This window comes from Ahaetulla prasina, chromosome 7 (assembly GCF_028640845.1).
Source record: "Ahaetulla prasina isolate Xishuangbanna chromosome 7, ASM2864084v1, whole genome shotgun sequence".
Taxonomy (NCBI): domain Eukaryota; kingdom Metazoa; phylum Chordata; class Lepidosauria; order Squamata; family Colubridae; genus Ahaetulla; species Ahaetulla prasina.
The window spans coordinates 74,569,052-74,586,649 of NC_080545.1; the positions used below are offsets into that span (position 1 = coordinate 74,569,052).

The following is a 17,598-nucleotide window of genomic DNA, read 5'->3' on the forward strand; positions in this document are numbered from 1 at the left end:
ACCTTGTAGGTATATTACTACTACTACTACTACTACTACTACTACTACTACTACTACTACTACTATTATTATTATTATTATTATTATTATTATTATTATTATTATTATTATTATTATTATTATTATTATTTATATAGCCGCCTATTCGCCCATGGAGATTCAAGGTGACTTACAAAATATAAAACCACATTTAAAAACAGTAAAAGTAATAAAACTAATTAAAAAGAATCAAATAAATTAATATAATAAAATCACACACACCCCGCCCCAGTGACAGCAGATCACACAAGCCATTTAATGGGCTCCATCCCACTTCGTGTTCCCCAGGCCTGCTGGCAGAATCAGGTCTTCAGCGCCTTCCAGAAGAGAATTAGAGTGGGGGCCATTCTAATCTCTGGGGAATGATGTTCCAGAGAGAGAGAGAGAGCCATCACGCAGAAGGCCCTTCTTCTGGGTCCCACCAGATGTATCTCCCTCGGAGATGAGACCAGCAGCATTCCCTGCCTCTCCACTTTGATGGGTTGGGTAGATGTGACCGGCAAGAGACAGTGCCCCAGATAACTTAGTCTCAAGCCATGAAGGGATTTAAAGGTATATCTTGTATATCTTGTAGGTATACTCTTTAAATGCAGTCTGCAGTTCATAAGTTACAGTATACTTTTTGCAATTCTAGTAAGAATAAAGGTACAGTTCCTTTGTGTATCCTCTGTTCTAAAAGAACTTCTTGATGATCATAGCATTCTATATATCAGTTGCTACATTATACTCCAGCTGGGAACACAGCAGACAAATTTGCATGTAATATGCCGTTTTTCCATTCTTTTTCTCCCCTGTGCTGGATTTTGATGCAAGCACAATTCCCTATTACTTTCAATTATGAAATATATATTTTTTACTGGACTTCAAACTGGGATCAGATCCTGACACATTTCCAGTCTCTAGTAAATAAACCAACGTTGACCTATCTGGAAGCAATGGAAATTGTGGATTGATTAATTCTACATGTATTGGAATCTGCCCCAGGTAGTAAAGAAGGTTGATGGATTAAAAAAAAAGACTATAAGCAAAAGATCCCTTCTCTGGTCAGATCAAATTGCTATCCCTGTTATAACTAAGATATCATAGTGGAGAGAAGAGTACCAAGTATCTGGTTCTGCAGAAATGTGGAATGGCAATTTCCAGAACATAATGTCCTTTCAAACCATTCTACCTACAATAATTGTATTTCTTAATGAAATACAATTCTTTTTACTAGCGGTTCTGTGGGTGTGGCTTGGTGGGTGTGCTGTGGCTTGGTGGGCATGGCAGGGGAAGGATATTGTAAAATCTCCATTCCCACCCCACTCCTGAGGGAAGAATATTTCAAAATCTCCAGAGGTGGTGTTTGCCAGTTCTCCGAACTACTCAAAATTTCCACTACCAGTTCTCCAGAACCTGTCAGAACCTGCTGTATTTCACCCCTGCTCTTATCCTAGGCCTGCCTGTCCTGCAGAGACACTTATAGTTGTAATTACAGGTGGAACTACAGATGGAAGCAAACACATTTTATTGGCTCCTAAGGACAATGCAGTCATAACCTGGTACTGAAAGTATTTCAGTCTACCGTTATGAAACAAGGCAATGATAAAATATAAATCTTTCTCTTATTCTAAAAAGACTTCTTCCTGCAACTCTAGTCAAAGAGTCATTTTGAAAGAAGATCAAAACTTGGTGTGACCTTTGCTGCTGAAAACAGAAGGAGGACACCGATTTCCAAGCTCTTCTGAAAATGAACACAGTATGTGCTCCTGCTGTTGATATGTATCTCAGCCTAAGATTAATTGCTTTGTCTTCCTCATTGGCAGTGACCTTGGCGTGTGAAATAAACTTTGTGGAAATGCACCAAAGGAATTTTAAAATATGCTTCCCGGTAGTAGTTGTTTTATTTTGTTTTGCTATCAGTGCTGGCTTCTGAGACCCACAACATCAAATAGGGCAAGCATCAGTTGGCTTTTAACAGACTTTTTGCTTATCATATTTTTTGTTTCTACATTGATATATTTATTAAGGATGTTTGTAGTTCCAAATTGAATAAATTTTATTTTTTTAGAATGGGTTAAAGTATAGGATAGGAATACATTCTTTTTCCTATTTTAGTCCTCTAATCCTTGTCACACTGCAAGTTTTCTGGGTAGATTATTTAGTTACTTAAGATATCGCAGCAAAAAAAGAACAACCCTGTAATACACTGGGACATAGTGCATGGATGTTCCAATCTATAAAAAAAGCCATTATAACAATGTGATGTCAAAGGATGTCAAAACTCATTGAGCAAAAGTCCTACAGTTTAAGCATTAATATCCCAAATTGCTTTTCAACGTAGCCAGGAATATTTATTGTAAAAATTATGCTAACTCAATTAACTTCCATTATATTGACCAACAGAGTGTTAAGACATGAATTACTGAATTAGTTGTGGGATTGGTTCCCACAACTAACCATTGTTAATTTACAATGCAATACTTTAATTGCAAATTACACTATTTGTGCAAAACCATGACAGATGGGACATCATGTACCATCCCTTGCTGCCACTTGAGGACATCCATGCAGGGATTATAATTGTTAAGTGTTGCATTCATCTAACATGCTGAGCTTACTCTAATACCATAACTCAGACATTACTGAGAAGTGATCCATTAAATATACTTTGACTTTCCTTTTAGGAGACATATTGATATTATCAATATCTCCCAGAGACTAGAATGGCCCCACTCTAAGACTCTTCCGGAAGGCGCTGAAGAACTGGTTCTGCCAGTGGGCCTGGGGAACCTAGAGTGGGTTGGAGCCCATTAAATGTCTCGTGATCTGCTGTTGCCAGGGCAGGGGTGAGATTTTGCTATATTGTACTATATTAATTTATTTGATTCTTTTTATTAGTTTTATTGTTTTAAATGTGGTTTTATATTCTGTAAGCCGCCTTGAGTCGCCATGCAGCAATATAAATTAAATAAATAAATTCTAATATCCAGAATGTATTCTCATAAGAAGCAGTTTTTTTACATTTGCATTAGTATTGGCTGCATCCATTAAAATAGGTATTATTCCCACCCCATCCCATTATTTAAAAGCACAGAGCTAAAATACCCCAAGAGCCACAGTGGCGCAGTGGTTAGAGTGCAATACTGCAGGCTACTTCTGCTGACTGCCAGCTGACTGCAGTTTGGCAGTTCAAATCTCATCAGGCTCAAGGTTGACTCAGCCTTTCATCCTTCCAAGGTGGGTAAATGGAGGACCCAGATTGTTGGGGGCAATAGGCTGACTATGTAAACTGCTTAGAGAGGATTGTTAAGCATTGTGAAGCGGTATATAAGTCTAAGTGCTATTGCTATTGCTATTTCTGATCTGGACTACCTTAAAGGGCTGATTATAACTTATCTTCTTTTTCCACCTTCATCCCTTCATTTCTTATTTGCCATGAATGAACAAACACGCAAACATTCCATAAACATTCCAATACCATTAATGGGCTTCATAATTTATACAATCAAAATCTAATTGCAGCAGGAATGTCTCCCTTATATATTACCAATAGCAAGCAATGCCTTTCCTATTTTTCCTTAATTAATACTCACATTGCGTTGTGTTATTTTATTCCTTTGCTCTGAAAGTTAAACTTTCACTTAAAATAAAGTGCCATGTAAATTCCATCAAGGTCCTGGAATCATTTTTCATGATTTGTAGACCCCACCCCCACCCTACAGAGTTTACATTTTGTTCCTGCTGAGGTGTCTGTGTAACCTTGAGCTTCTTGTTGCCATATGTGACTGCCATTCCTAATGAGCGTAAGAGACAACTGACCTAATGGGCCCTTTATCCAAAGACTTAATGAGAACAAATTAAGAGTCACATTGAAGCATATCTGCTTTTTGGGCTGCTGACCTACCTAGAGACCCTCCCACATTTTTTTTTTTAAAAAACAGACCTTAATTGCAAATTAACCTTCTAGCTAGCAGATCTTTGATTGAAACGGCACTGCAACAATGCTAAATTCTGAAGATACAAATTTGCATCAACATGCTTAAGGGGTTTTTGGCAAGCATTTTGAAACTAATGTTGAATAATTGTTTATATATATATATATGTATGTATGTATATATGTATATATATGTAGGTCCTTGGCTATTCGGGTTCTCTCCCGCGTAAAATTGGAAGTGTCTTGGCGACGTTTCGACGAAGTCTCATTCGTCATCTTCAGGCTTCAGCTTCGTGCTTCTGAGCACGAAGCTGAAGCCTGAAGATGACGAATGGTTTCGTCAACGCCGCAAGACACTTCCAATTTTACGGAGAAAACCCAACAACCAAAGACCTATATACAAACACCGTGAAAACCTCAGAAAACATGTATATATATATATATATATATATAGGTCTTTGGTTGTTCGGGTTTTCTCCGTGTAAAATTGGAAGTGTCTTGGCGGCGTTTCGTGAAGTCTCATTCGTCATCTTCAGGCTTCAGCCGTGCTTCTGAGCACGGCTGAAGCCTGAAGATGACGAATGGTTTCGTCAACGCCGCAAGACACTTCCAATTTTACACGGAGAGAACCAATAACATTCTGTCTAAACACCCGCGAAAACCTCAGAAAACATGTATATATATATATATATATATATATAGGTCTTTGGTTGTTCGGGTTTTCCCCCGTGTAAAATTGGAAGTGTCTTGGCGACGTTTCGACGAAGTCTCATTCGTCATCTTCAGGCTTCAACCGTGCTTCTGGGAGCAATGTGATCACCAAGGCGTCGCCAAGACACTTCCAATTTTACACGGAGAAAACCCAACAACCAAAGACCTATATACAAACACCGTGAAAACCTCAGAAAACAAATATATATATATATATATATATATATATATATATATATATATATATATATATATATATATATATATATATATATATATATGTCTTTAGTTGTTCGGGTTTTCTCCGTGTAAAATTGGAAGTGTCTTGGCGATGTTTCGTGAAGTCTCATTCGTCATCTTCAGGCTTCAGCTTCGTGCTTCTGGGAGCAATGTGTGATCACCAAGACGTCGCCAAGACACTTCCAATTTTACACGGGAGAAAACCCGAACAACCAAAGACCTATATACAAACACCCGTGAAAACCTCAGAAAACAAATTTATATATATATATATATATATATATATATATATATATATATATATATATATATATATATATATATATATATATATATGTCTTTAGTTGTTCGGGTTTTCTCCCGTGTAAAATTGGAAGTGTCTTGGCGATGTTTCGACGAAGTCTCATTCGTCATCTTCAGGCTTCAGCTTCGTGCTTCTGGGAGCAATGTGTGATGTATATGTATATGTGTATGTATATGTATATATGTATATGTGTATGTATATGTATATATACTGTTTTTTAATCTTGTTGAATGCCGCTCAGAATCACATTTTGCAAGATAGATGGCCTTATAGATTTGATAAATCCATAAATAAATAAGTATTCTCAATATCTTCAATAGCTAGGGACAGATGTTTCTTCTCAGCACTTTTTATGACATAATTCACTATCAGTAGGAAGAAGGCAGATGTGATACATGTACAGGTAGTCCTTGACTTATGACCACAATTAAGCCCATAATTTCTGCTACTAAATGAGAAATTTGCCACATTTTACAACCTTTCTTGCCAGAGTTGTTAAGTGACTCCCCTGCAGTTGTTAAGTTAGTAACATTGCTGTTAAGTGAATCTGGCTTCCCCATTGACTTGGCTTGTCAGAAGCTCACAAAAGGTGATTTACATCAGGGGTCTCCAACCTTTGCAACTTTAAGCCTGGAGGACTTCAACTCCCAGAATTCCCCAGCCAGCAAAGCTTGCTGGGAGATTCTGGGAGTTGAAGTCCTCCAAGCTTAAAGTTGCAAAGGTTGGAGACCCCTGACTTACATGACACCCGGAAACACTGCAAACATCATAAATATGAATCAGTTACTAAGCATCTGAATTTTGATCACATGACTGTGTGTATGCTGCAGTGGTTGTTTAGTATGAGAAATGGTCATAAGTCACTTGTTTTCAGTGCCGTTGTAAACTTCGAACGGTCACTAAACGACCGGCTGTAATCAAGGACTATCTGTGTGGAACCTTACTCCATGGCTTTATTGAAACAACATGATCGTTATTTAGCCATTTCCAAAAACTTCAGCGCTGAAGTGACATACCAGCTCTTCCCTATAAAAGTCTGAGATCCCATGAAAATATGCAAATCGGAAGAGATAATCCTTGATTTTCCCCACATTTGAAGATACAGAAATAGCTTTTTTTTTACTCCAACGTTTGGATGTTGGATGATCCAAACTGGCTTGAAAGGTTCATTTATATCACAGCAGATTGCATAGATAGGGCTTTTTCCAAACTTTGGAGACCCAAACTGATCAGCTACATTATCTTCCTATACCACAACTTCCTTTCATGCACCTGTGGATTTATTTTTTGTTCAGAGATGTCAATAGCCCAATAGCCCCTTTATGTAATCAGCATGGAAAGCTGGGGTGGAATCCAGCAGGTTCTGGAGAATCGTAGCGGAAATTTTGAGTAGTTCGGAGAACCATCAAATACCACCTCTGGCTGGCCCCAGAGTGGAGTGGGAATGGAGTCTTTGCAATATCCTTCCCCTGGAGTGGGGAAGGAATGGAGATTTTGCAGTATCCTTCCCCTGGAGTGGGGTGGGAATGGAGATTTTGCAGTATCCTTCCCCTGCCACGCCCACCAAGCCATGCCCACCAAGCCACACCGCGCCCACCAAGCCACACCCAAGCCACACCCACCAAGTCACACCACGCCCACCAAGCCACGCCCATAGAACCGGTAGTAAAAAAAATTGGATTTCACCACTGACGGAAAGAAGTAAAAAACAAAACAAAACAAATTAAGGTGGTAGCTACCACTGTTCAAAGCCTTTTCCCCTTTGATGTGCATGACATTAATAAACAAAAGGATGAAGATTTGATTGTGTGGCTTTGGTCAGCCACCAAGTTAACTTTTTTGGTGCCTCTCCCATGGATAGACTTGTCTGAAATAAGCTTTTCTTTTACCTTTTAACTGATCATTTTTGCTGCCTTGAATGCAGCACTCCATCTAATAAATCTCAAATATTAAACAATTGTGCCGAAATTAGGAATAGGAAACAATACACAGTGGCCCCAGTTTTTATGAACATCATAGATTGGAAAGGCTAGAGGTAAGTGTTGCAGGTCCCAATTTAAAATACAGCCTGAGATACTAACAACAACAAAAAAATCAAAGTTTTAGGTAATTCATTTTATGTCACATTTAACCAAGACATATCTGAAGGACTGGGGAGACATTATTTGTTGAAAACTCCTGTAAATCATAGCTTGCTATTTTTTTCTGAATGAAAAGAAAATCTTTTCATTTTTACCTTCAGAGAGTTCTTGCTATGTTTCTTGCAAGTACTATACATATTTTCTTTACTTTCATCTTAGTTTTCCTCCCTTTCATTGTTGCTGTTGCTAGTTACGAAGTTGTGTCCGACCCATCGCAACCCCATGGACAACATTCCTCAAGGCCTTCCTATCCTCTACCATCCTCTGGAGTCCATTTAAACTCATGCCTACTGCTTCAGTGACTCCATCCAGCCACCTCGTTCTCTGTCGTCCCTTTCTTCTTTTGCCCTCAATCTTTCCCAGCATTAGGCTCTTCTCCAGTGAGTCCTTCCTTCTCATTAGGTGGCCAAAGTATTTCTTTCATTATTTGCTTCTTATGTGATTTTACTTCATTTGCAGACAGACATTGTCTGCCTTGCATTATAATCATTTCATCAGTTTTGAACATCTGCCAAGTCCTCACTGTTTCATTCTGTTGATGTATTTGAAGATGCTAATTTCACTTTGGATGGTTTTGCATCCTATCCCAACTCATTGCATAAAACCCTCCAGCAAGTCCAGAAATCAGGGCATCTTTGCTAGGTATGCACATGCAAGATCCTCCTCTTTGTCTCCCTGCTAGACTTCAAGGGACAATCAGATAAGGTGTCCTGATAGCCTCCCATGATCTATGACCTCCAAATGTGATCCCATTCTGCCTTCTCAGGCATCATTTATGTGTTCACTTACCCTCTGGGTAAGTTCTTTCATGGAAAGCCAATGTATTGCTTTGAGTATTGCTTACTCACCTGTAAGTCAGCCAAATTATAATGAGTATAATTTCCTTGGGAGGAGAGAGAAATAACGTAGGTGCAACACACTTTGTGCATGATTCAACAGTTCAAATGATCAAATGGATTCGTCTCCAGTGGACAAGAAATAATAGCAATAGCACTTAGACTTATATACCATTTCAGCACTTTACAATATTCTCTAAGTGATTTACAGGATCCGCATATTGCCCTCTGGGTCCCCTTTTTACAATCTCAGAAGAATGAAAGGCTGAATCAACCTTAAGCTGGTCAGGATCGAACTCATGGCAGTGAGTAGAGTTGGCCTGCAATACTGCAATCTAACCACTGCACTACTAGATGTTGACATCAAGCAGAAGGAAAGGTTCTCCAGGGCTTCTTAGAATATATCACCGATGAAGATGGTGAAGATGGGAGCAGCAGGCTGATTCAGTGAGATTCCAAAAACAAAATACAATGGCTGCATTCTGGGAAGGATTGCCTTAGAATAGAATAGAATTTTTTTTTTAATTGGCCAAGTGTGATTGGACACGCAAGGGATTTGTCTTGGTGCACATGCTCTCAGTGTACATAAAAGAAAAGATATGTTCATCAAGAATTCTCACGTGCAACACTTAATGATAGTCGTAGGGTACAAATAAGCAAAATAAGCAATAAGCAAAAATGGATATTGGCCATATTTTGGCCTGGTAGAAAGCTATGCTCACATCTTTTGCCAGCATTTAGTTTGACTGGAAACTAATCTGTCAATTCACTATTAAGTCAGAGTCGTTTAAAAAGGAAGAATGTGCAATGAATTTTAGGATAAATATTTAGCAGCCTAAGCCAAGCATGGAAAATCTATACATAGCTTTCCAAAATCTTTGGTGTAGCTCCAAGAACTTCCCCCACTGCTATTAAATTAATTTAGTATAATAAAATGGTGAAATTAATTGATTTATATAATCATATTAACTGTCAGTAACAATTTAAGATGAATTAAATTTTAATTACATCAAAATCAATTCTATTGTCTTCCACCATCCACTTTTTTGTAGTGTTCCCCTTCCCCCCCTCAGTACAAGTGTGGCTAATCAGAAGCCAAACACCCCATCCTGAGCTTCACAAAAGTATTCTATTTTTCAGAGTATTTACTCACCATTTCTACTAAGTTAACCTCTTAGTGTACCCATGTTCATGGGATGGGTATGCTAATTCAGAGTTGTATTTTCTCCAACTTGCCATACCAAATTTTATTTGCTTCTCCTTGAGAAAAGATAACAGTCATCAGCTGGAATGGAGAAGTGCAACAGATCTCTTAAAATACCTGAAATAATGTCTCATAGATGAAGGTCAAGACTTCACTTCTACTCTTTAAGCCTGTACGACAGGGGTGTCAAACTCAAGGTCCACGAGCCACATCCGGCCTGGAGGGTGCCTAGAGCTGGCCCCCAACACGAGTGAGGTTGAGCTGGCCATGCCCACCCTGGCCAAGTCTACCCGGCCCCCTAAGTTCACACACAACCCTGATGCGGCCCTCAATGAAATCGAGTAGGATATAAGCTAATGGACTGGTTAATAGTTTTAAGTTACGGGAAGAGAACTTCCAAATAGATATTGGGGTGGGAAGGACTATTAATAAGAGTAATTCAAGAAGTAAATGGCTCAGAGAAATGGTGAACACTATTTGTAGATATGTTCAGGATAAAGGTGAACATTCATTTGTTGAGGTAGCTTTGACCTGGATCAGTGGTGGGTTCCACTTACCTTCAGTACCGGTTTGCAATCGTGATCGTGCATGTGCAGCACTTCTGCGCATGTGCAGACCGTCCATGATGAAATCTGGGCAGGTGGGCGGAGCCTCCCGCCGCCGCCACCTTGCGCACCGGAGCAAACCGGTAGAAACCCACCACTGATCTGGATGCCTGGAAGATGGTGATGGTAAAATGCTCTTCCAACTCCATGTTTACCCCACTTGTCTGACTATAAAATAGCAGCCTTGGCAGCATTCCCCAGGTGATGTTAACATTCTGAGGTCAAACCTCCCTTCTGTTGCTTTTCAGTGATTATGACCTTTGAAAGATACTGCTTAGATTCTTTGGCATGCTGTCATTACAGCCATCTGGAAGAGGTTTTCTGTCCTGTGTTTTTATTTTTACCCCTTTGTCTTTGTTTTCTTTTGTGTCTTGAGGGGAGCACATTTTTCTCTGTGTGACCAGCAACAACAATAACACGAAACCAAAAAGTTAAATGAAAGCTACATGTGTGTAACAGATGAAAGATGAGCTTTCCACTACCAGGAAGTCATCTTTCAAATGCATGAAAGGGGAAAAAGGATAGCCAGATATATCCTCACAAGATAGAATTGTTTACAATCATGCACAAGGCTTTCCCATTTTTTTTAAAAAAAATTAACCTCCGCCCAACCCCAAACAATCAGCCCTCTTGTTTGTGATGTGTCCAATAATTATAATGGCACTTTTTTTAGGTTGTTTACAGTGACATACATCAAAAAGGCATATTAACATTTTGAACCATCCTTTGGAATTAGAAGCTATTTTCAGATCTACTTTAAAAGCTTGATATTTAAAATTATGAAGCTCATTAGAAGTACTTTTCAACAAAATGTCAGCTGGATGTGACAACTTCTTTATGCGGTTTTTTAAAAAGTTGTTCTGGAAACTTCTGAGAGCACCCGAATAAAACCAGTAAAACAATGGCTGTCAAATTGTGGTTTATGAAGCCAATAGATAATTGACTGCAACATTCCTACATCTTCTAACAATCAATTGGCTAGGCCAGGCCAAAAACCTTCCACCCCCACCCCCATTTCCCTGTATTAGCTGATTTGCACAAACGGATCAGAACCCAAAAATGAATGCATTTGTGCATGGCAGTGATAGCACAAGTGGTTTGTGTGTGAGAGGAAATAAACAGGATTTGAATGCAGTTATTGTAAGCTGCAGATACTGTGCTAGGTGGAACTGGGATTCCATGCAATCAACCTGTAAGAAAAATGCAAAATGAAAATAGGTGGGCATGGAAAGAGAGACTATTTTTAATATCGAAATAGAATTGTAAGTATTAGAATGATAGATAAGTTGACATACTAGAATATGATGGTCAGAAACTATTGTACAACACTAACACTGTTCAAAATAGTATATATGTTATTCTGGGTTTTTTTATGTTTAGTTTTATGGTAAGTGGAATGCCAGGACAATTACACTGTATTCAATGTATTCATATGTAAACAATAAAAATATATCTTTAAAAATATGGTGATTAAGTTATATATAAAACAAGGATTTTATTGGCTTGGAAATCCATTAATCCCTAGCCCACAGTACTCAGAAATTTCTACTGAACATTCCTAAATGACAGTTGTTATGATGGTATAAGTTAAAATTATAAGAACAGTAGTAATATCAAAATTTTAGAATATAATCCTTTTTATGTTCTTATCTGAGATTCTGCAAAAAATGTCCTTTCTTCCTTCCACCCACATTGCATAAAATTCAAGTAATGGTCCCTCTGATTAGCTGATCATAATGTCAAACCATAAACTCTTCTACAATACGTTGACCCAAATCATCACATTATGGTTTACTCTAATGTGAAACTCCAATCATTTTGTCTGTACCAACATCCACAAACTCTACAGCTTCCTTCTATAAATACTGTCCCCCAAATGAGAAACAGCATAGAAATCTGCTTTTGTGTGTGTGTGTTTTCTTTCTTTCTTTCTTTCTTTCTTTCTTTCTTTCTTTCTTTCTTTCTTTCTTTCTTTCTTTCTTTCTTTCTTTATTCATATGCAAACTTCTCATTTGTCCTTTAGGGGAAGCATAAACTGAGAATGCTTATTCCAGTTGAGGTTTTAACTTGACAAAAGAGAGCAAAGCAAATATTTACACACAGTAGTAAGGCCAAGACACAAATAACTGAAATTTGCCTCAAGAGTCTACAGATTAAAATAACACAACTCCCGCTGTCCTACTTTAAACCTGATGCAAAACATCTGCTCCTGCTTAAGTTTCTGTCATTTCTGTTTTCTTACCTAAACCTGTAAAGAGAAGGTAGGGCCAGATATGACTGGATATAAAATTCTTGCTAGAAGTAGACAATCCTTATTATGCCCAACTGAATATTCAGAAAGAAACCCAACAGACTGAAAGTTCAGGCAAATAAGGAGAATCGTTCTTTGAAATTCTCTCTTAGCCTATCTTTTTTATTGCCCTTGTACCTTAAGAAATGTAAGTCATTGATTGTACTAGAAAGCCCAAAGGAAACAAAGGAGAGGGGGTGGGAGAAAAGATTGAGAGAGACAGAGAAAACAGGGATTATAGGAAAGAGAACAGTGTATAAATCAAGAATATGTTTTTTTTGGTCTTTGAGCTTCAAATTCTGTCTAAACTAAAAAAGAAACTTCAGAATCATTTGATTGTCCCAGTGAAGGATAAACACTATCAGATGTCCACCTGCTCCATTCAAAGAAACTGAGCCAGCTGGCAGCTTAGGTTGACACTAGAAAAGAGTCAGAAACCCTCAGCCCCTTTCGGAGGTTACAAGCTACTTCCAAGTGGGGAGGGAAGCAAGTGCAGGTACTGGAAAGGTAACTTAGTAGAGGTTTCCAGATATTTCTTTGCATCATCTTCTGCCTGCCCAGAGTCAGTGCTGCCAGTCTTGTATTATGGTTTGTTGATGTGAATTGTCCTAAGCAGGTTGTTTTACAGAAATTTAAACAAATTTATTTTGAGACATATGTAAATGCACCTATTTGTAATAATTCTTAAGAGTTTTAATTTATAAACAGAAGCATATGGGAACCAGCAAGTTATTCGGTAAATCTAACTTTCTCTACGTTGAAAATCACATTCTTTACAGATAGATTTAATATTCTTCTATCTGCACTTCTTCAAGGAGGTATAATAAAATCCTTGTAGTTGAGGACATTTGCCCTTGTAAGGTTAGCCTTCAAGAAGGTTGAACTCATCTCTCGTGTACTATTGCATTTTATAAAGACATTAGGTCAATCTTCATTGTACCACTGATAGGTTTTCTGGGAAGCCAAATACATTTTACGTGAATCATCTCCTTTGGGATTTAAAACCATTCATCATGTATAAATAGGTAAATTTTGGGTTGCTGTGATTAAAGTAAGATATAATGGATTAAATACTTCATTATTTGGTTTTAAATATTACTTTTGGTTTGATGCACCTTAACTAATAAATTGTTAAAAGATATATATATATATATATATATATATATATATATATATATATATATATATATATATATATATATATATATATATATATATGTTTTCTGAGGTTTTCGCGGGTGTTTGTATGTAGGTCTTTGGTTTGCTCCCAGAAGCACGAAGCTGAAGCCTGAAGATGACGAATGAGATTTCGTCGAAACGTCGCCAAGACACTTCCAATTTTACGCAGGAGAAAACCCGAATAACCAAAGACCTACATATATATAAATTTATATATTTTGTACTTATCAATATTTTAGATTTATTATTTAGATAGCAACTATATTAGCATAGTAATAGAGGAGTGAATATTTCATATGTGATTTATTTTGCTAGACCTTAGTATATTATTGTATTTATTTGCTTCACTTTGTTTTTCTTCTTTTAAAATTTGCTGGTCATTGACTGAATAAATATTGATTGAATTATAATTTATGGTGAATAATAATACTACATTGAATGGATTACATAAAAGGTATATACAATTATATTATCTCCCCTGCCACAAATTATGTGTACTTCCTATATGGACAATAGGTTAGAAATTATAGCATTATCTTATTGGCATAATTATTAAATAATTATGGCATTATCTTTCATTGACTAGATCCATGATGGCGGACCTATGGCACGTGTGCCAGAGGTGGCACGCAGAGTCTCTCTGATGGCATGTGCCCCATCACCCCAGGTCAGATCTCCGTGGCGTTTCTTTCATGAGCTTCTGTTTCCCTGCAAACGATGAAACAGAAGCTCACAAAAGAAAAAGATCTTACCTCTTGCCACACTGCCGGCGTTGGGGTGTCCCGCCTCCCACGAGCCAGCTGTTCTTCAGGTCTCTGCTGCACATGTCCACACACACCTTTCAGTTTGGCTATGCGCATGCGTGGTTTGGGCACTCGGTGTCTAAAAGGTTTGCCATCCCTGGACTAGATTATATATACTTCATGAGTCATACGGAAGATAATTGGCAGGCACAGGAGAAAAATCTAAATAGTGGGATCAAACAACAGCAAAAACAAAATACATGTGTGGCTTATAGCAATAATTAATACCAGTCATAGGTACTAACACAATGGAGTTAGTCCCAGCTTTACTGGTGTACTTCTTCTCTTGAGGTTTTTAAGAGATTGGACAGCCACTTCTCAAGGATGTTCTAATTGGTTTTCCTGCACACTGAAAAGGGTTGGCCTAGATGGCCTCTAAGGTACCTTCCCAACCCACAATTCTACGATTCTGAAACCAGTTGCACTGTGAATCCCAGCACTTCAATTATATTGCCTAGAGTAAATAGGTGCAGGAATAGGTGAGTGGCACTGCACTTGCAGACAATTCAATAATTAATTGAATTAGTTGAGATAGGTAGCCACACCAATCACACAAGATAGGTAGCCACTCAAATCAAAAAAGGTTTGTGTGGCTATCTATCTTAGAGCACAACTCTGGGTGGCTCACAACAATAATAAAACTACAAAACCCCAGTGTATTTGTTTTGCTCAAACACCAAATACGTTTGCACATACTTACCCTGTATGTCAATGTCTTTGTGAAACAGACAACGTTTACCCTTCACGTTTGAAGCCTCTTCTCATACCTCTGTTTATGGCTGGCTATGCGACAAGTAATTTTTGTCACAAAAAAATTTCAGTGGGCTTCTGTACACTGCATACCAGAAATACAAAATCCTTCGGAAACAAATTAAAAACAAGTGTCGTGTGTATTTTACTCTGAAGTGAAGACTGTAAAATTAAACAGAGTTCTGTTTGGCGGGACACACATCCTGGGCACCGAATGGGAAGATAACACAAGACTCTTGTGTTGTTTCCCTTGGAAAAATACCACAGGAAGGAAGACAAGGAAAGCTTAGTTTCTGCAGCTGAGCTATAATGTACCCGAAGAAGCAAGATTAGAGGCCTACAGTTAATGATGAAAAACAGTGTTTTCATAGGAATGCACTTTCAGACACCCAAATTACCATGTATATTTAACCAAGGCAAATACCTGTGTTTGGAGAGGGAATGAAGAACATAAGGGCTGTTGTATAGAATCAGGCCAACAATCCTTCGGAGCAGGCAACCCAATGAAAGTAGCAGGAATATGGGAAGAATCTGGGAGAGGCAAGCAGGGATGGGTCCCATGCTGCTTGCTGCAGTGGTGGGTTTCAAAATTCTTTACTACTGGTTCTGTGGGTGTGGCTTGAGGGGGCGTGGCAGGGGAAGGATACTGTTAAATCTCCATTCCCTCCCCAATCCAGGGGAAGGATACTGCAAAATCCCCATTTTCTCCCAATCAGCTGGGACTTGGGAGGCGGAGAATAGATGGGGCGGGGCCAGTCAGAATTTTTACTACTACTCAAAATTTCCGCTACTGGTTCTCCAGAACTGGTCAGAACCTGCTGAAATCCACCTCTGGCTTGCTGGGAACATTGAAACCATTGTGGATGGGGGCAATCATTCTCACTGAAGACACTTTTGGATGGACATCTATTTTTTCTTCTTCTCTTTTTTACACCCTCCTTTCTTTTCTGCTCCCATCAAGCAAGCTCACAGAGAAATGCTAGATTCCTTTGTCTGGTGGTCTAAATCAGGGCTCTCCAACCTTGGCAACTTTAAGACTTGTGGACTTCAACTCCCAGAATTCCTCAGCCAGTCTTAAAGTTGCCACGGTTGGAGAGTCCTGGTCTAAATCACAAAAACTTGCAAAATTCAGCAAAACCTTTAGGTCAAAAGCTGGTGGCTTTCCCAGTTTTGAGGTATCATTTGAAGCAGGGGCCACAGGTATTTGTCCCCCAGCCCTGCAACTCTAGACACTACCAAAAAATAGATGTTGATAGCAAGGTATCACAGAGCTGGCTAGAAGAATTTCTTTTCTTTCATTTTTGTATGGTTTGAATTTTTATTTATTGTCACATAGCTGAATATCTAAATGGGTATCTGTGTATCACATGCTACAGAGAGACAAGCCAAGAACACATCAGTGCTTCTTTTGCAGTTTTAAGATTCAGTCACATAAAAATGTCCAGAATAATCAACGTTGAAACATTAATTTGTGTTAACACCACTTCTTAAGTGGAACTCCGGTTACACAATTATGTTTGAATTTCCTTCTGCACATAAGGCCAGAAATGTATAGACTGTTCCTCATCATTAATTCCCATTGCCTGTATTCCTTTACATTATGGTTTTCCACCCTAAAATGCAATGATATGAACTCTACATGTCTGTCTGTTGGATAGACATATTACTATCCTTTTATCATATGCTCCACATTTTCTCCAGTTAAGAATTTGACGCTTCTGGCACAAATCTATCATGAACTAGCAGGATCAATTCTTTTCAGTTAATTGCTCTGGACATGTAAAATGCATGCATGTAATTTATTTTAACCTGTTAGAGATACATAGGGTACATTACACACCCTATCTTATATTTCCTATATACTTTTGGCAAAAGAACACTCTCCTTTTCCAGCTGCCTGCCTGCCTGCCTGCCTGCCTGCCTGCCTGCCTATCTATCTATCTATCTATCTATCTATCTATCTATCTATCTATCTATCTATCTATCTATCTAATTTATCTGGTCACCCATGTTATACATGCTCCCAGGTTTGGCTTATGGTCACTCATTCATACACTCACAGTCCTTGTCAACAGCTAGAAAATAGTTAGGATGCTCATTGATACTTACCTCCATCTCAACTAGGCTGGCACTTGGGACTAGGCAGAGAGATGGAAATGGAAGCTGCCAAATCTGGATCCAAAGGCAACTCAAAGAGGAAGAATGCTCCATAAGGCAGAGAAGGCCCATCTCCTAGGATTTGCCAAGTGTAAATCCGTAGCAGACGGGACCCGCAGCAGGCCTTCTCTGCCAGATCAAATGGACTGGACTTGAGCAGTCATGATTGCTAACAAGTTTAGTAAAGGTGATGGAATTGGCGGAGATGGCAAAGCTGACTGTTTTAATTAAAGAAAATTTATCTAATTTTGTTTCTCTTTTGGAAACTGCTTCTGGATGTTTTGGTTGAAACTGAAGAAAATGAAACTTTGATTATGGATTTTGATGATTAGAATGATTTTCCTGTAATAGAAACAGCCTGAAATGTTGAGAAATGTAAAGTAAAAGGTTGCTGTTGTGATTCATACACACAAACACACACAC

General features: G+C 38.4%; 1 protein-coding gene across 2 annotated transcripts in view; it reads right to left on the bottom strand.

The window, feature by feature from the left end:
- CHST11 (carbohydrate sulfotransferase 11) overlaps nt 1-17,598 on the bottom strand; it is a 213,236-nt gene that overhangs the window by 1,253 nt on the left and 194,385 nt on the right. The gene's annotated exons all lie outside the window — the stretch shown is intronic.